At 39.1% G+C, this 20,514-nt stretch overlaps 1 protein-coding gene across 1 annotated transcript in view; it reads left to right on the top strand.

Moving 5' to 3' along the window:
• The window catches only part of MCTP2 (multiple C2 and transmembrane domain containing 2), a 254,744-nt gene that overhangs the window by 173,214 nt on the left and 61,016 nt on the right, over positions 1 to 20,514 (top strand). The gene's annotated exons all lie outside the window — the stretch shown is intronic.

Raw genomic sequence — 20,514 nt, 5'->3', positions numbered from 1 at the left:
CCTTTCCTTATGAGCATAATAAAATCATGGAATCTCAGAACTGCATGAGATCTTAAAACCACCTAGGTCAACCACTGAGAGTCCAAGATCTTGTAAGGACTTGAAAGTTAGCATAATGTCCTCACTTTACATCTCTGGGCATCCTCCCTCATCTGTAAAGGCACTTGTCATTGATCAGATTGGTAGCGTCAGGCATGGGAGGAGAAGCCAATTTGCTCGACTGCTAATCTTGTGCCTTTTGTATTATGCCATTAACTTCTGCACTGCAAAGATCACAGTAGGACCTAATACGATGTGTGAGTGGTTGAGTCATGATCACGGCTCTTTTGTCTCCTGTTTTCTATCATCCATACTCTCTCTTACCCACCAGGCTTATCCACATTAAAAAAAAAAAAAAAAATCAGTCCCAGAGGTCAGTGGGTTCGAGGTCACTCCCACCTTTATTATACAAGCTGTATACTGGCTCCATAAGAGGCTTTTTCTTAGCCATTTTAGCACATTGTTTTATCTTTAGTTAATGTTAGTTTTTCATTGGTTCAGGAGGTAGAAGGGCTGTGATGGCTGCAGCCTTGGCCTTTAATATACTTTTTCTTTGTTTTAAAGTTGCTAGAACAATTGGGCTTGATAACAACATTAAGAAGGATTTTATTAATCCCTATCTGCCTTTGACTTGGCATTGATTCATCCACTTCCCTTTCTCACATTCTCCTCAGCTGGGGGCTTCGTGTGTTGGGTTCCTCTTCAGCCTCCCTGCCTCTGTTTCCCACCTGAATCCTCTCTACAGACTTTCCAGGGAATGTTCTGTGTGATTCTGGGCAAATGAGGCAAGTCAACATGATTGGTGGCTTCTTCCAGTCAGCACCCCGGCCAGTCCCTTGGAGGAAGAAGGATTTCCTCTTTCTTGAGCTTAGTTTCTGGCACTGAGATTTTTAGAAAAACAGAGATCTGTTGCACTGGATTATGTAGGGGGATGACAGAAATGATTAATGGGCTGTCAGCCTGATCTGAAGAAAGATTACAACAATGAATAGAAATAAGTTGTTTCATAGAGGGGGCTTCTAAACGGGAAGGGAGCCTTGGCATTGGGGCCGCTTCTGCATGGCCTGGGACCTGAGTGGACCCTCCGTGCTGACACCACACCGCACAGCCCTCTGCTAGGCTGGCTGCCAGAGGCAGGCTAGCACATCCTCCTTTAAAATCCATAAGGCCCAAGGAACGAAAGATAGAGGAGTGCTCTCCTTGCTGGTTTGCCAAAATGTGATTTTGCAAGGGTACCTGAGTTTATGAGACGGTGGGAGGCCCCACTGCAGGTGTGGATGGGGGACATTTTCCATTGGACATCATTGGAAAATGCAGAGTCAATTACAAGTGATATGTGCATCCGTTCTCTCTCTCTCTCTAGGTTGTCCTGAAGGTACTGAAATAAAGACAGCTTCACTCAGATACACTTAGTTTTCTGTTTACATTTGAAACTCTACTTTTGAATGTTTATCTCACATTTACTTTGATGAGCCATGGTGGATCTCAGAGATACTGCAGATGTAGAGACGTAGGTATCTCCCCTCCCTAAGCTGATGATGTGTAATTTCATTAGAGAATGTTTTTGTTGCTACCATCATGATGGTCACTCCAAAACTATTTCTGCTCTTAAAGTGAGAGGATATAAAGAAAATACGTTATTAGGATAAAATAAAAAATGCATTGTAGCCTCCCTTATTTTCTTTAATAAGATCATGGGTAGCCAAGCCTTCATATTTTTCAGAAAACATTTTGCTCTCATGGCTCTTGCTTACAGACTTAACGCTAGCTGCTTGTGGAGTGCTGATGGGTGATTCCAGGCCTATGGGCTCCAACTGGCTGTGTCCCTGACTCTGTAGGACTCTGTTCAGGGTTGTCTTTCTGCAGAATGTTGCATCCTCGGGTGACCTGGGCCAGAGAGGGAGGAACGGGGAGACTGTGATGCTGAAGCCTGGCTTCGCTCCCTCACTCCACTACTGAGAACACCGTGTTTGTCTTTGGTAGTACAGTACACACTGATGTTCTCCTATGATCTTCTGAGGACAGAATGCTGCTCCTGGTCTTTATTCATCCATGTGGTACTTTGTTCATGCTTCGTCCACTTGCCTTGGCATTACAGGGGCAGAGCAATTTCGTGCTGGTCTGAAGCAAGGTCTTAAGCCAAGAATTTATTAAACAATAGGATTGCATGTGAAGGCCTTTCTCTATTAGAAATTAGGATAAGTGCTCTTTGAGGGTTTTCACTCACTGCACAGGTGTGAAAAGAACCGTTTTGGCTAAACCCGTCTCCACTGGGGCTTTTCCTTCCCCTAGAGGTACAGCACCACAAGCTAAGGGCAGAAACATAGGAATTTTTCACTTCTGTTTTGTCAGGTAACATGAAATTGCCTTACTAACATCATGTTCATGTTTCTATTTTCAGTTGATACAAAGCAGGAATGTTATAGGATCATGTTTAGTATATTCTGGTTGTTAATCTTAAGACTTTATGAAAGCAAGCCATACATTTCCTAAGGGATCCTGTGGATGTATGTATGAATATATCATATCTTGTTGAAAGCAGGAGTTAAAGGAAAGCAACCTGTTAAGATCTAGGTCCTGTGGTGTCCGGTCAGAAGTGGATGAACAAACATGAGAAAATTTATCTTGTTAGACTGTCTAAGCATTAACTTCCCCCACCAGAGGATTAATTCCCTCTCCACTTAACGTGGGTGGTGGTTCTCCCAATACTAAGAGAAGAAAGTTATCTTCAGTTTCCTGACACCTGCCACGTGACTGTTACTGTATACTGTTTAATTCATTGTTATTGTAAGAAATTAAAAATGGACTGTCTTTCTTTAATTTTTATTGAAGTATAGTTGATTTACAATGTTGTATTAGTTTCAGGTGTACAACAAAGTGATTCAGTTATACATATATATATGTCTATTCTTTTTCAGATTCTTTTCTATTATAGGTTATTACAAGGTATTGAATATAGTTCCCTGTTGTATACAGTAGGTCACTGAATGTGGACTTTTTTAGAGTAGTCAGATTCCAAATCATACTTCTATAGGCTTAATTTTTTTTGTTAGGATAATTACGGGAAGCCTTGCTCATTACCTCTTTTTTTTTTAACATCTTTATTGGAGTATAATTGCTTTACATGGTGTGTTAGTCTCTGCTTTATAACAACCTATCCCACCCCTCTAGGTGGTCACAAAGCACCGAGCTGATCTCCCTGTGCTATGCAGCTGCTTCCCACTAGCTATCTGTTTTACATTTGGTAGTGTATATATGTCCATGCCACTCTCTCACTTCGTTCCAGCTTACCCTTCCCCCTCCCCGTGTCATTACCTCTTTTGAGTCTTTCTCCTTCCTCTTAAGTTTTCTAGATTTTTTTTTAATGTGTTTTCTGAGCTTTACTTGCTTTAAGCTAAAGATAATTGTTTTTCACTCAAAAGTTCACATTCTCAGTTTTTCCAATTGAAAGATAAATTAATATAAGATGTCAACTTATGGACAGAGGCCTATAACTAAAACATCATGCCTAGAAGAAGCACATCTGTATATTTCCCTATGAATGGGTTTGTAAATATACATGGTATTTTGTATACATGCCTATGGTCATTCCCAGTCACAGGCTTTGAACTCTAGGGATAATTAATGGCTTTTGTTGTTTCAGTGATTACTATGTGTCAGGTACTGTCCTAAAGCATGTTATAAGTGTTAATTCATGTAGTTCTCATAACAACCTGCTGATGTAGATGCCAGTATCAGTATTTCCTTCTTTTTTACAGATAAGAAAAATAAGCCCATAGAAGTTAAATAAAGGTTAAATAAAGTGTCAGAGCTCATAAGCTTTTAAAAGACAGAGCTGAGATTTAAACCCAGACCATCAGGATTTAGAGTCCATGCATGTAAACGTTGGGCTACACTGCCTGTCACTGACGCCCAGGATGCGGTGATCGCGATCCTTGTGTTTAGATAGATATAGTGGCTCTAGGGACAACCATATGAGTCATTTCAGATATGTATAATATCTAGATGTTATAAATGGAAGTTAAGCCTATTCCAAGATGCTTTGGGAGAAAGAAATCCTTATTATACGGGTCAGAATAATTCTCAGACATGGTCATTATATTCACAAGAGATGGAGTAAAATTAAAGAAGTGAAAGGTAGAAATGTCTCTGGCATCTTTGGGGAACAGCCAGACCGTGGGAATCACATGCTAATGACGTCTGTGGAATTCAGCTTGATGGTCTGGAAAACCTCAGTGCTTGGTTCTAGGCTAAGCCCCAAATTGAGGTCTGAGTTATCTTTTCCCGCTTTTGGAGGAAGCTCTTAGATGATGTGGAAGGGCTTTCAAGGGGAGAGTGAAGAATGAAAACAACTAAAGGAAGTAGCCATGCAAGGAATACGTAGTTTTCAGATCTTCTTCAAGAATTCCAGGTTGTTCAGAATAAGGGCTAGTGGTGGAGATGAGTAACTATCTACATTAGTAAATTACTACGAAATATCTTAAAACAGTGGCTTTCAGAGAAATTGGCTCATATTTCTACTGTGGGAAGGGTGCTCTATTGTACAATATAGTCCCATGTCTAGTGCAAATACGTTATTTGATGATAGTTAAGAGGAATTGAGTTTGTTTTCAAAAGATAATTTTGCATTGTGGTATTTGTATTGTAGAAGCAATCATCTGTATGAGTTTTTTTGATTTGTTTTTCTCTTGGGTAACTGTACTTTATATACAAGCCTCAAATATTTTCTATAAAAAGACCTAAGGTTATATTATGGCATAAATGCATTAATTTTTTCATATGACAGGAAACATTTACTTGACAGTTGGCATCATCAGAAAATTATTTTAATAGCAAAGGTCTCCCAATGCTGTAAAAAAGGATTGCATTTATGTAGTTTGGTTTTCCACCACTCTTTAAGGCCCTCGCCTCTTGCGTTGAGGGAGAGGAGTCTGTGGGGGCATTGATGGATTCCTTATTTATTAAAATTTTACTTGGACCTTTGATGTTAAAAAGCAATCTAAGTCTACCATATATCAATGGGTATTTTCATAAAGCTATGCTTTTAACATCTGTGACTTTTTTTCCTGCATTTTTGGATTGTAAGAAAATGAAGAATTAATTCTTCAGAGTTGACAGGGCCTGCAATATGATACATAATTTAAAGACATCAATCAACTGTCCCACTCCCCAATAAGGTTAAAATACAATTCTCCACTTTCTTAGTGATAGCCCCTATTTAACATATATAGAATTCTTAGCTTTTAGGGATCCTCGAATTTTGAGAAGTGTGAAATGATTTCACATTGAACTTAAAAACAATAGCAACTGTAACAGAACGAACCCTTCCATCACACACATGTGTGCGTACACACACTCACACACAAAACACTGAGAAGCAGAGGGCATTCGCTGCTGAAAGTTTTCTGAGAACGACTTGATAAAAATTTCATGAGACCTTGCGGAGTGGCCCTGTTTATAATCCCTTCTGTGGCCCACAGGACATTCAGATTGAACTTACTTTGGTACAGATGACAATTACAATGAACGTTTTGTTTTCAGATTGGACGATTAAAATAGTGCTGGTCAGTTGTCTTTTTGATGCTTTAGATATTTATGTGTTAACTGGGTCTAAGAGATTTTTCTTTTTTAAAAAAAAATTCTACCACCAGTTTATTCACAACTAGATGCACTGCATTTGATTCAACTTTTGGTGGCTGTTTCCACATCCACCAGAAGTCACAATCGGATGTGCACAGCAGGCATCACTGCCTGTTTGGTGGGTGTTTGTTCAGTTGCTGCTCAAAGATTAACAGTAAAACTGAAAAAAAATCCACAGTTACAATCACCATTTTGTCTGGAGAAAATTTTTTAGGCATCTTAAATGTTACGTATATATACTTACATGCAAAAATGTATAAATATATTACATTAAATGCTTAAAATATTTGCCAGTTTATTATTTGTTTTATTTAATATTTGTACGATGATTTCCCAAATCTTCCTTTTCGCAGAGGACTACCTAACATACTTTAAAAAATACTTTAAAGTTCTTTTTCAGTATTTTTTTCCATAAGAACAATCCATTATTGCACATTGTGATTATAATTTTTTACAACATAATTGCACCTTCTATTGACAACTTCTCAGGCATTAACTAATTATGCCATTTAATAAAATTACAGTAATTGCATTAAAAGAGTATCTATTGAACATTTAAAAGGACACTCTTAGCTACTTTAGTATACTTCAGGTTTATATTTTCAACTTTATAATTGAATTGCATTTCCAGGCAGAATCCTAGCTGTACTGAATGAAATCAGCTGGTATTTTGGAGCATCCCAATTTTGAATAGTAAGCATTAGATCTTCATTTTTTAAAAATCCCGGAATAGCATATGTTGTCAGTCTTCACACGGCCCTGCTGGGTAATAAGTGAATGGTTCTGATAAGTCCAGGCCCTGTATGGGGGCTCTCTGTCTCTACCTGCTACCTTTCCTAAGCTTTCTATTGGGATGTACTTGCAAGTACACATTTTTCTGCCTTCTGTGAATTTTCTGGTTAGGAGCCGTTGTCCTTTACAGATTCCAGAGAACTCAGTCTAGTTCACTCTGCTGTCCAGAGATACCCTACTGTTAATTTGAACTCGATCCTGAATTTAGGAACTTAAATCTTGGATGAAGAAAAGACTTCAGTGATCATGTCCCTCCTTGACCAAACCAGTGCTTCACTGCCTCCATCAAGCTTGCCCCTCTTCCTCCCTCCCTCCCTCCCTTTCCACAATTATTTTTTTTGTTTGTCCAGTGTCTCATACACTGCTAGATATTGAGATACAGAGATGAAATGATCATAGTAAGTCATCCGACCATCTGTCTTCCTCCCCTCTTTTCTTCTCTTCCCCCCTTCATCTCTCCCTCTCTCTCCCTTCTCACCCCATCCACCAGCCTCTCCCCAGTATCCCTCTCCACCTCCTTTGCTGCACCCTTTCTTTCTCTCCCCCAGCTTCCCTCCATTGTCCTCCTCTTATATTTGAAACCAAAGCAGTAAACTTTTAATTAATAAAGCACACCATAAGAAAAATTGTTTGCCCTTTGGAGAGCAAATTAAATAATAAGTATGGAACTATTTTAAACATATGAAGTGAGCTACAAATGTGGGTAGGAATTATTAGCTGATACAAGTATTGGGAGGTTAAGATGTTGCTCTCCTAACTCAGAGAAAAGCTTCGCTGAAGTGGGTGCAGGTACCCACACAAATATACACACACAGAGTTGCTGTTTAATTGCAAAGGATGTGGAGGACCTGTTCGAGAATGGGGTAGAAATGCAAACAGTTGTATTCTGTGTCATGTAATTAATTGCAAGAGTCAACTATCTCTAGGGCTGATTAATGTGCATGGAACCACCAAATTCCAAATTATGTGATTCTACCTTTAAGGCTGTGATAGTACTTTTCATGTTTGACCTAATAAATTAAGTTCTTTATATCAAAATAGGAGGGATTTTATTTTAATATTTCAGGTTAATGTCATATGCTAAAAAAATCATTCAGTGTAACGTAGCCATATGATTGAAGGATTATGTTAAGACATTGTGAGCTACCGATTGAATGACAGAGACCCAGTCTTTTATCTGTGTGTACGTCCTTACCGCTTATGATGGTGCTGAGTACGTTGCAGGCCTCTAATCAATGCTTCTTAGAAGAATACTGGAACTCATGCAGACCATCTTTTACCAGATACTGTTCGTTTGTATTCCAACTACTCCTCTGACCATAGCAATCTATGACCCCACCAGAGGGTAAAATTCAAAGACAACTGAACGACTTAATCATAATCTTTTCTGATGTGCATTTTCCCAACTTTTTCTCGACCCTGCCCATGGAGGGGGGGGGCGGTGATGGTGCTAATTTGCAGCAAAATGTCCAAAAGACAGTCCGCAGTAGGCGAACTTGGAGGAGGGGAGTTGGCAAATCTCTAACCCTGATCAACAGCCCCTGAATCTGGAGGGATTTTATTTTTGATTCTTACAGAGCTGAGTGCTTTTTTCCCCCCTCCATCTGTTGCTGTATATGACACCTGGATGTGCAATCATTTTGTCTGATGCAAAAATGGAAAAGAAGATTTAGAAATAAAAGAGAGAGGGTTGGAAGGGAGGAATAGAGTGCTGGTGTGTCTGAAAACAGTCAGAACCAATTTCCTGCTTCAGTTTTGATCTGTTGAAGAACCATGCTCAGCACTTACATTTCGGGCTAATTTGATATTGCCTTTTTGGTGGTCCGAGCTTTGTCATTTGTTTGGAAGCTGTCATCTTTATTAGTCTCTCTGGCTGATCTTTGGGGCGCCCCATCAGGTGGCGCGTGCTCTCCGTTGTCTGACTGGGCTTGGCAAGCCGCTGGCCCTTTTATTGCTGTGTGATGCGGGCATGCTTGCTGGGCAGCCTGTAATTAGACCCACCACAGATGACAGTTACAAGAGAGCCTGGTAATCATTGTAGCTGCCTGATCTGATGTTTATGGAGAGAAACCTTCTTTGTGGTCTGGTTAGGGTTTACTATACTGTATCTTACTTTTGCCATTTGATTTATAATTCAGGAAGTTGTGTTTTGCTACCTCTCCACCGAGCTTGGAGTTTTGTCATTGGTTTTGAAATAACAGCGCTAATTTGGAGGGGGTAGTTTTCATTGGACTGATACTGTAGCTCCCAATTTTATTTAAAAAGATAGGAAGACAGTTGAGTCAAACAGCCAATTCATTATGTCATCATTTAAACGATGTTCCTGTACAGTGTTTACAGACTGTTTTAGTCTCCCTGGGATTTTCTTATAACCCAAATCCATGTTTTTTGGCCCTTTAAAATGACTTTTCTATATCTGGCCTAGCTTTAAAAATTTTGTTGTTTCCACTCATTGCCAGGGAGACTTCACTTTGTCAGGGAAAAATAAAAAGAAAGAAATATACTTATTAGCTCAATTGGTGTTGAGACCTCCATGGCTACGACTTTGAGTCTGGAAAAGCATGGAGCTATAGAATGTTAAGTCAGAGGGTCTTTATGTTCATTCATGGGGGAAGAAACTGAAGGCTTCGCGAAAGTGATTTTTCTCCTGGGCTGTTAGAACAGAGGATTTTCAGTCCTTATACCATTTTTACAGTGTGTGGCTTTTGTGGTCATAAATTTTGCAGTTATGGTTTTAGTTCATGAGTATGAGCTGTATCTAAACAGTGTCCACAGATTGGGTTATTAAAAATTTTTTTTTAAAACATACTTTTCTGCAAGTCTTACATTTGGAAAATATTTTATAAGTCTGGAGAGCTGCTACTCAGAGGGGTAATAGGCCCTAGAGGAACAAATATCTGTAATATCTGTTACTTCATGTGGGCTTTTCTTACAGCAGATGAATCTTCCTCATTAAGACTTGAGGGGTAGTGCTGCTGCCGCTAAAGATGATGACGTGAGGATGATGAGGATAATCTGTTTGCATGTTCTGGGTGTTTAAGTTTTGACTTCTGCTGTTCAACTTGTTCTTACTTTATTGGTCTACAATAACGCTTTTTTTTTTTTTTGCGGTACGCGGGCCTCTCACTGTTGTGGCCTCTCCCGCTGCAGAGCACAGGCTCCGGACGCGCAGGCTCAGTGGCCATGGCTCACGGGCCCAGCCGCTCCGCGACATGTGGGATCTTCCCGGACCGGGGCACGAACCCGTGTCCCCTGCATCGGCAGGCGGATTCTCAACCACCGCGCCACCAGGGAAGCCCTAATAACACTTTTAGTGAAATATTGTCTCACATTTGTCTTTTGTTTAAAGAGCAACAGAATACTAAGCTTGAATTTGCCGATAGCAACATTTCTTCTGCTCTGGTATAAGCCAGGTACATGCAATTATAAACTTTATTGTCAATTATTCCATAGCAAAAGTGGTTTTCCTTGGACACCGTTGAAGTCCTCACATTTTTGGTAAGGAAATTTCTATAGGCTAATTTGTGCTCCAGATTCTACTTTGCAAAATAGGAAAATGTGATGTGTGTTTAGCTGTTAAAAAATTAGCCGCCTGTGGCCTCAGTCGTCTATACCTCTTTCCATACATTTTATTTTGCATTTCATGATTTTTAGACTTTTAGTAATGTACACATTCCAAGAGAAAAATAATTGATTTCCAGGAAATTCTGTGCACGTGCATACACACACGCACGAACATATACAAGGGGGAGGGCGGCAGAGGAGGAGGAAGAGGAGAGAAAGGAAAAGGGAAAAGAGAAGGGATAGCAAATAGCCTTTCCATTGCTGGAGTTTACTTAAAGACAGTCCTGCAGGTGGCGATAGAATCTCATAAATGATAAAAATCCCAAAGTAAATTTCTGTGCACTGTTTCTTGGGGATTTTAATTTCAGTAATTTATTTTTAATTTGATACAATCATCTACAAGCAGAAATCGTTACATTAGAAAAAATTCAAGTTTCCATGTTGTGTAATCTCTGTTTTTATAAAAATTTTCTCATATTTTATGGCATGTTCATCTTTATGCACAAGAGATGAGATCTAGGTTATTGCCGAGCTGGTACAGATTTTATATGGCAAATAACCATTTTAAGCCTGTTTTTTAAATTTTTATTTTACTGTTTTTTTTAACATATAGCTAAAATTTGATGCCTCTGCCATTGGTTAGGTTCATAAAATCTTTTGCTATTGAGTATTAAGTTGTATAAGGGTAGTGCTGTGTGGGTGTATGTGTGTCAGTGTTTGCTTGTGTATCAGAGTATCAAATCAGTTGCTTCCAGAGGACATTTCCTTCCTTAGCTAATTGTTGAAGGTTAGTTTTAATCTGAGAGGAATCACAAATTCTTTGAAAGCTATTTATTTTACCCAGCAATAAAAAGACAACATAAACAGTTTGTTTGAAAACACTAGAAATTGCATAGTGTATATGATAACATTTTTTCAATTTTTTTATTTTAGATATTAGGCTTTCTTCAAGCAAAGTTAAAACATTCAGTAGATCTTTCCTTCCTGCTAGTTGAGGTTCAAAAGTTCTTAAATTGCTTATTGTGAATGTGTGTTTTCACTTGCCATTTTTTCTTAAGTTTGTGTTCGAAGATGCAAACTCTAAAGTGATTTGCTTAAACATAAAGCTAATTTTCAGCTCTCGTCTTTTCATGTAGCCTCATTTTAAAAAACCTTTGCAGTGCACGTTTTCAAGGGGAGCTGCCTTGATTCTAGAAAATGTAATTATTTTGGTTTAAATGCTTTAGGCTTTAGATGTTGAGTGTCATCAACAGACAACTGTGATGGTCTTGAGCAAATTATGTGAAATTCAGTCTTTGTCTCCTCAACATTTCACTAAGTCTTACGGTGAAGTTCAAAACCAATAAGGTCTTGTATACTGTACCGTCGAATACAGAATTTCTTATAATAGAAGGGGGGGGGGAAGAGAAAAGAAAAGAAACCTTCTAGTCTTCTAATATTCTGTTTCAATTGCTATTCCAATTACTCGTGAGGGGGAAGAGTGGAAAGCAAGTCAGACCCTCGGAAAACCTGTTTTGCTGCCTTCACATAAAGGATATTCAATTCTGCGCTCTGTTAGCAACTGACCAAAATCTAATCCATTAAAAAATATATCGTGGTAAGCAGTTCTTGAAAATGTTTATAATGAATGGTAAAAGCCAAGCTTCCACTGTGAGATTAGCAGTTGGAACAGGATGTGTTCATCAGGAAATAGGTTATTGCCTTACCAGTGTGTCCTGCTGCGTAACCTGCAGGATAGATGAAGATTTAAAAGCTTGCAGTGCAAGGAGTTTATTTGATTTCCCCCCTTTGCCTTCTTTTGCATATCACAGTGTTGTTTATCACCCATGGTGTTTTTTCTCAACAAATCTATTCCAAAGTTCATTTTATAGACAAAAAGCATCCAGTGTTTTGGAGGTCGCCTCCCCCCTCCACGCCCCACCCCTGCCACACACACCGGATGCTCATCAGTGACCTATTCATATTAATGTAACTAATTCACTTTTACAGAGCAAACTCTGTAGCTTTAAAAAATAATAAGAGAATGGTGAAAGATGATTTTCCAGAAGTCTGGACTCACCCTCACCCCCCCATCTTAAAGATACAGGAAATACTGAATACTGTGGATTATGGTGATTTTCCTGCTTTTTGCTTGATTGCCGTCCAGCGTTGGAGCCAGTGGACGGTAGTGCTAATGAATAATGCCTTCTACATGGACGGTACCTATAGTCACACACACGCAGTGACTAAGAGATCAAATACACTGGCTAAAAAGCCTTAGGGAAGCATTATGTGTCTGAGGTCTGATCTATTGTCTGGGAGGTCAGATGAGTGTTAATGCACTCTGCAAAGATTACACTCCTTCTCTAATTGCTCCGACACTTCCTTAAAGGATTTAAACAGTCAGGAAAGGTGATGCTCCTTGTCAATTTTTGTCTTCTGCCTGCAGTTGAAGTTTATCTGTCTTTCCACTGAGACCACTAGATCAAGTAGCCTCGCCAGTGTCAAAGGCATAAACTCTGAATTAATAGTGAAAGCAAGGAGAGATGTTATTTACAGCTCCATTATGACTTGCTCTTTAAATGCTTTGCATTCCATCTCTGGTGTTTACATTGTGAAAACAACAGCGTATCCACGTTCAAAAAGGGGGGCTGAAAGAAATCCAAGGCTTCACTTTGACTTTTGATCAGGTTTGTTTTCATAATCTTTTCTCAATGACATACGGGCCAGTGTGGCATTTTGCATTGAAGTTATTTCCGTTAAAGAAGTAAAGAATAGTGGACTTCAGCGTTTCCTCTGTGTTGCTTCCCGCACCAACACACACACACACACACACACACACACACACACACACACACACACACACACACACACTCCATTCTGAAATGTTTATCCTGAACTAGGCACGTACAAGACTGATCCACACGTAGGACCTGATAACTTTGTCCAGACCATCATTATAAATTTCATATGTTGTGCAAACACATTTTTAAAAACCTCTTCTCTCTGCATTAAAGAATGCTTACTCATTCCTCTGTGGTGTCTGGAAGCTGAGATAGTAATTTTATCAGACTCTGTATCTCTTACATTGCTTTGATTTTAACTTAGTATTTTCTAAATGACACTGAAAAGCTTGAAGGAAGCTTTTACCAATTCTTCCATGATGGGAGTTTAGGAAATCCCGGGAATCTGTATGTTGCAGATACGATATTGCACTCCTTAAATTCATAGTCTGCTTTGCTGTAGGAGTGGGGAGGGCAAGCTCGCATTTCGCCCTGAGCATATTCTGCCCACCATGCGCAGTTGCATCGAGAGGTAAGAATTCCTCTTAGATCGGTTCAAATTGCTAATATATGTGGCTTAGAGCCTGCAATATATTTATGTAGCTTCCAAAAGAGACTTGGGAGGATTCCCTGTAATTCAAGATGGTAGTCTGAATGATGGGTGTAGACGGATTTTTTTTTTTTTTTTAAAGAACTCCTTGTTTGTCCCACGGGATTTTCACACTTTTCAGCTGACGGCACTGTATTTTACTCATATTGTGTAAAGCTGTCAGTGTATGCGTTATGTGTGTCTCCTGAAGACTGAGCAGATGACAAGAACTGTTGCTAGAGGGGGAGAAACACATTTGAATCAACATCTTCAGGAGAGAATTTCTCCAGTGTCTCTCGTTCCTGCTCCTATGTAGACTGTCCCTCGCACTTCGTCATATTGTATGTTCCCTTGCACTGTTGGTAGATTACACTGACTGTTTCATCTGTATATAAAAATTAAAAATTCAAACAAAAATCTGGCCCACATGAAGAACAGGCCCTTTGGGCATATGGTTCATTATGCATATTCGTTTAATTACTAAAACACTTGGGATGGCTTTCCTGCCCTTGCTTTCAACTGGCAAAGTTGGATCTCTTCTCCTGCACAGAAAATGTAGCACAGGATTCTGTTCTGAAGGAGAAAAAAAGAAAAGGGGGAAAAAAGAGCCTTTGAAGAAATTATTGGAATTCACCAAAAGGAGGTATGATTCTCAGTATGAAACCAATAGAAGTCAGAATCTCTCTCCTCTTCTTCTCTCCTGTTTTCGTCTCTTTCTCCCTCCGATTTCTACCACTGCCCCTGAAGGCTACTTTTACTGTGGTTCGTTTATATGAATGCAAGCAGGGCAGGAATGTGAGACTAAGGGTTTGGGTTTCAAGTACATTCCCTCTGAGCGACTCACGATGAAGCTGTCTAGGTTTTATTGGTTAGAAAGGCCGTGCTATGAAAGTGTGACTTTAATTGATTTTTCAGGGCAAACAGGTGGTGATGGTTTAGACATGCCCTAGTGTCAGTGCCACTCCTAATTCGGAGCGGCACATATAATAGCTTTATTAAAATAAACAGTCTCCTGGCTTTGCTTTTACCTGAACATCTGCCTCTTGTATTTTAAAGGGCCTTTTAAAATATTTTCATTCTGTGCTTAAATGAATCTGATCCTTAAAAAGCTGAGGAAGACTTTATTTTCTGTTCATGTCATCAAACTTATTATTTTTTGTTTGAAAGGAAAAACATTAAAATTCACACAGCATCTTTAAATAGGATCATTGTTGTTTCAGGAATTTTGGTGGTTGTTTTGGGAACATTTACTTACATGATGCAACAGATTTTAAACATAACAGGCCAAAAATTGAATTCGTACCTGCTGAGTTTTGATTTGAACTATTATATTGGTGAGCAAAAGATTGTTTGAATGTCAGTGGTGTGTGTGTGTGTGTGTGTGTAGTGTATGTGTGTATGTATGTGTGTACATACGTGCTTAAAGACCATATTTTGTGTTTCTTCCCGGTTTATAGTGATGTCTCAGCTTTGTCGGAAAGCTGCTTGGATTCCTCATCAAAATAAACTCAGGACTCCTAAGAGCATTTTTAAAGGAAAGGAAGATCCAAACTTGGCATCAGTGTTGTTTTTAGTGGCAAGGATGTGTGGCTCTGATACAAGCACAATTTTCTTTTTGATTAAGCAAATAGGTAGTCTGTCTGAGTAATGGGAGACCATTCAAGACATTCTTGATCCGATTCCTAAGGGAATTGTTCTTTGCTATAAAGAGCATCGCTCACTAACCCCTGTGGGAGAGTTCTTGAATTAAGGCACCTTAGTCTATTTTAAGCACACTGAACATGTAAAGAGCTACTGTAGGCTTAATGTGAACATATTGCAACCCTGCTTCTTTGAGTGCCAGAAATAAAGCTGCAAGTGGAGGAACTTAATACAGTGAACTGCTTTATTTCATCACTGCGCTAATGCTAATTAGATACACTTGCTTTATTACCCAGAGCGTTTTTCCTGTATTCATTCTGATCCAATCTTTCTGTGAATGTGAAGGAATAAGTCTTAAGTGTTCAGTTGAAGTTTTTAGTCAGAATTGCAGCCTGATGTTCATGTGACCAAAGTCAGAACACTTTTAGAGAATGCTTTGTCCACTCTGTCCACTTTGTACAATTAGAGCCCTGTCAGACTTCTCCCACCGAGGGTACCCACGGTGCCAAAAAGTATACCTCCGGAATAAGTGAGACACTTACTGGTACATTTAATGGAATTTTTCCTTGACCTCCTCGAGATGCCCAGCTTTATGGGGAATGAATAAATATGTGATTTTTCCTCTCTTTCTTTAATCAGAGCAGATAATTTGATGATGGCTTTGAAAGGTGTATTTACCAAAATCAGACTTTCCACTGCAAAAACGCATACATAATCAGAAATTTATTTTCTGGTTCTAGACCTGGAATTATGATCATTCTGGGTGAAAAAGCCAATAGTTGCAGCACAGTACATGCTTTGTCTCATTTAGTTTAGTGCTTTTCTACTTTTTAAAGTAGTTGTTCTGCCTTTATGAGTGCTGTGGGGATTTTTATTGGGCTACCGGTCATTGTTTGACTTGTTCCCATTTATGTAGAATCATCAAGAAATGTAAAGTGTAGAGTGGCCGGTAGCATGATACAAACCTTAACATGATGGGATTTTAATAAATACTTTATATTTAAAAGAGGGAAAAGTTGATGATGTATTTAGAAAGGAATGCATGCATAAATACAAGTTAGAATCATTTTTTTTCTGTTTTAAAAAAAAATCCCATTATACAGTCAAAAGGGGAAAATAAATGTCAATAAAAACTCTCTGTCTAGAAAAATACAGTCTAAAAGTCTCCAATCTATATTTAATATTAGTATTTTATGGACTTTTTATGTCTAGACTTCCTCTAAAATCAGAATGGAATAAGCTACATTCTTCTAGAAATGTTCAGTTTAGTGCTATTGTGACATTGGCAGTTTGAAAATTACATACATTGTTTATTCAAACAGTTACAGAGGATAATAAAAGCGGGGAACACATAATCCAGGTATCTTTCTGCAAAAGTATTGGGAATAAACTGCCAGTTGTGATCATTCTCACACAAAACTAGAACTAATTGATGAACTAACTCTAAGAAATAAGGCAAGACACCTAGTTTGATTTAACTCGCAATGAGGTGACCAGATCATTCCATGTCTTGTAGAAATAGTCAAAGACAATGCCAAATAAACACCAAAAGTGGTATATTCTGACGCCCAAGAAAATAGGCGGTTAATCAATGTTGATTTGGTAAACTTTCTATGTATGTAACTCGAGCATGATGTAGAGGCACAAAGGTTTTGTTAGAAGATGGGAGAAAAGTGAGGGTCAGAGCAGGAAAGGACTTTTCAGTTCTGGACCCAATCTGAGTGGAGGTTTACCAAAGTCATTCTTCCTTGATTGGTGCTATTTTCCCCTTACTTCCTTCTAGGTGGAGGCTGGACTGGGAAGGACTGGGAAAAACAATTTCTTTCCTAGACCCAGTGGTTCTTTCCAAAGGTGTAAAATTGGTTTTCTGGTCAGTCCAGATAGCCTTTCATAGTTTCCCTAGATGTGCTCACCTTTTTTACATTATACTACTTTATTAATTTTCTATTGCTATTGTAAGAAGTTACCATACAAATGAGTGGCTTAAAGACAACACAAATTTATTATCTTACTGTTCTGGAGGTCAGGAGTCTACCACAGGTCTCACTGCACTAAAATCAAGGTGTTGGAAAGGCTGTGTTCCATTCTGGGGAGAATATGTTCCCTTTCCTTTTCCAGCTTCTAGAGGCTGCCCACATTCCTGTTTCATGGCCCCTTCCTCCGTCATATCCAGCAAGGGCACAAGGTTCAATCCTCACATGGCATCACTCTGACCTTGCTTCTGCCCTGACATCTTTTCCGGAATTTCTTTTTCTGCCTCTCCATCTTCCACTTTTAAAGACCTTTGATTACATTAGACTCAACCAGATAATCCATGATGATCTTCCTTTGTTAAAGTCAGATGATCAGCAACCTTAACTCCATCAGTAGTCTTAATTTCTCTTGGCAGTGTAACATACTCACAAGGTCCGGGGAATAGGACGTGGATATCTTTGGGGTACTATTATTCTGCCTACCACAACCATGCCTGTCTTCTATTCATGTTGCTTTCTGATGGATAAGGATTTCTGAAGCAAGAGCTGGTTCCTAGCCTAGAAATTAATTTAGCATACATTTGGGGGGAGGGGGGAAGAGTTTATATATTATGGACATTTAAACTTGAGAATGGCTGAGAGGACTGTAATTACAAATATACAGAAGTCACATGTTATCAGTAACTTGAGAGACTCTTGGTATTTGGCTTGCTCTGTCTGCTTCCCTGTGTTCATAATGTATGGCTGGAGGGTCAGACATCTAGGAGGAAGCTATGTTCCTCTCCACACAGCAGATCTTGGGTATCAGAACCCCAACAGGGAGAGGAATGGATGGGCTAGTTCTAGAGGGCAACCAAAAGGGGTAAAGGGACAAGGAGTGACTTGAAAGTTTGTCCAGGACTCAGATGTAGTTCCTGGTAAGTGGCTGAATGTTACTGGGCATAAGATCCATGGCATTTCCCCACTTGATTCTCTGCGGTTAACCAAAATACAAGCCATGTTTAAAGAACCAACAAAAGCCTATATTCTCTGTAAAACACCCCTCAGCATCCCAGAGAAAAGTGATTTTGCCCTTTTTCTTGGGCTATTGCTGTTTCTTTCTAAAATTTTTCTGTTTCTCATTTCCTTACCCCATTCCCATAATTAAGGGTAATTTGCTATTAGAATTATCTAGTTAAATATCTGATCCTGTTATTTTTATTCTCTTAAAAAATCCATTAAAGACTTCTCATTTAGTTTACGATCACATCTTCAACTTACTACCATGACATATAGGCCTTTCCACGAACTGGTCTGTTGTTTTCCTTCTCAATGCCTTATTCCCTGTGTCCCTAGGAAAGTTCTATAATCACAAACAAGCTCATTCTTACTGCCCCTTAATGTTCACACACCCCCAACTCTAGTCCTGGCAACTACTTATCTATCTTCATCACCATAATTCTGTCACTTCACAAATGTCATATAGAAGGAATCTTATATTATGTAACCTTTTGAAATGCACTTTTTTTTCACTCAGCTTAATGGCTTTCAGATCCATCCAAGTTGCGTGCATCAATAGTTCACTCCTGTCGTGAATTTTTGAAAAATCAGAATATTGGGTAACATCAGACCTAATCTCACATGATGACAGTCAGCTAAAGTTGAGTAGGGGGTGGACCCCTTGGAGAAGGTTTACAATCTGAGCGCACCCTGGTCCCCAGCGCTCCCTATGGTCTTACACCCGGGCTTCCTGTACTTTATATTTTACCCTGACCCCTGTGGGCGCGGGGCATCTGGGTCTGTAACCCATGACAGTAGCTACCATTTCTGAAACTGATGTAAAATAAGCAGTGTTTCACACATTAATATATCTGATATGGGAAAACAAATTGTATCCCCTTTCTCAGATAAGATGGGGAAACAAGTATCAAGTAGTTAAGTTTTGACAGAGTTAAAAAAAAATCTGCATGTCATATTATGTTTATGCAGTGTCTACAAATGTATCAGACCACAGATTTTTTTGTTTTTTAAACACTGTTGACTACAGAGGAATTTGTAGAGGTGTGGGGGAGAGGTGTCAGGGGTCATGGGGGTGGGACTTTTAGGAAGAATGCTGCTACTCATTTATTCACAAGACCGATAATAGAGAAAGTGAGGAAAGCACACTGACAACTGCTGGTCAGGACCTTGGCATCACCCCCAAATTTTGTACCCATCATAGTTTTGGGGTGTGTGTGTGTGTGTGTGTGTGTGTGGTTTGGTTGGTGTCTTTCCTCCTTTTCTTCTTTATCACCCATCCTGGCCTTCCTCACTTTCAAAATCAGCTCTTCGTCCTTCATAGCAGTTGTAAAACAATAGAAGTGGCTGCTTGGGAGCGCTTAATTCCAAGCCTTTGGAAGGCATTCCTAGGTCAGTGTAAAATCATAGCCATTATTTCCTGTGCTATGTTACCTGCCATAAAAATTTTATTATAAAATATATTGTATATGCAAGGGAGTTGATAAAACCATGCACATACGTGTACATTCTAAAGAATAAGAACCACTTGTTTACTTCCACTCAACTTAAAAAATGAAAATTCCCATTATTTTATTTTCATTTATTTATTTTTAAGCATCTTTATTGGAGTATAATTGCTTTACAATATTGTGTTAGTTTCTGCTGTATAACAAAGTGAATCAGCTATATGTATACATATATCCCCATATCCCCTCTCTCTTGAGTCTCCCTCCCACCCTCCCTATCCCACCCCTCTAGGTGGTCACAAAGCACTGAGCTGATCTCCCTGTGCTATGCGGCTGCTTCCCACTAGCTATCTGTTTTACATTTGGTAGTGTATATATGTCAGTGCTACTCTCTCACTTCGTCCCAGCTTACCCTTCCCCGTCTCATGTCCTCAAGTCTGTTCTCTACGTCTGAGTCTTTATTCCTGTCCCGCCCCTGGGTTCCTCAGAACCCCTTTTTTTGTTTAGATTCCATATATATGTGTTAGCATATGGTATTTGTTTTTCTCTTTCTGACTTACTTCACTCTGTATGACAGACTCTGTGTCTATCCACCTCACTACAAATAGCTCATTTCATTTCTTTTTATGGATGAATAATATTCTATTTCATATATGTGCCACATCTTCTTTATCCATTCATCTGTCGATGGACATTTAGGTTGGTTTCATGTCCTGGCTATTGTAAATAGTGCTGCAAAGAACATTGTGGTCCATGTCTCTTTTTGAACTATGGTTTTCTCAGCGTATATGACCTGTAGTGGGATTGCTGCGTCATATGATATTTCTATTTTTAGTTTTTAAAGGAACCTCCATACTGTTCTCCATAGTGATGGTATCAATTTATATTCCCACCAACAGTGCAAGAGGGTTCCCTTTTGTCCACACCCTCTCCAACATTTATTGTTTGTAGATTTTTTGATGATGGCCATTCTGACTAGCGTGAGGTGATACCTCGTTGTAGTTTTGATTTGCATTTCTGTAATGATTAGCGATGTTGAGCATCCTTTCATGTGTTTGTTGGCAATCTGT

The sequence above is a fragment of the Physeter macrocephalus genome, chromosome 11, assembly GCF_002837175.3.
Source record: "Physeter macrocephalus isolate SW-GA chromosome 11, ASM283717v5, whole genome shotgun sequence".
Lineage (NCBI taxonomy): Eukaryota > Metazoa > Chordata > Mammalia > Artiodactyla > Physeteridae > Physeter > Physeter macrocephalus.
This window is presented reverse-complemented; position numbering and strand designations above follow the sequence as displayed.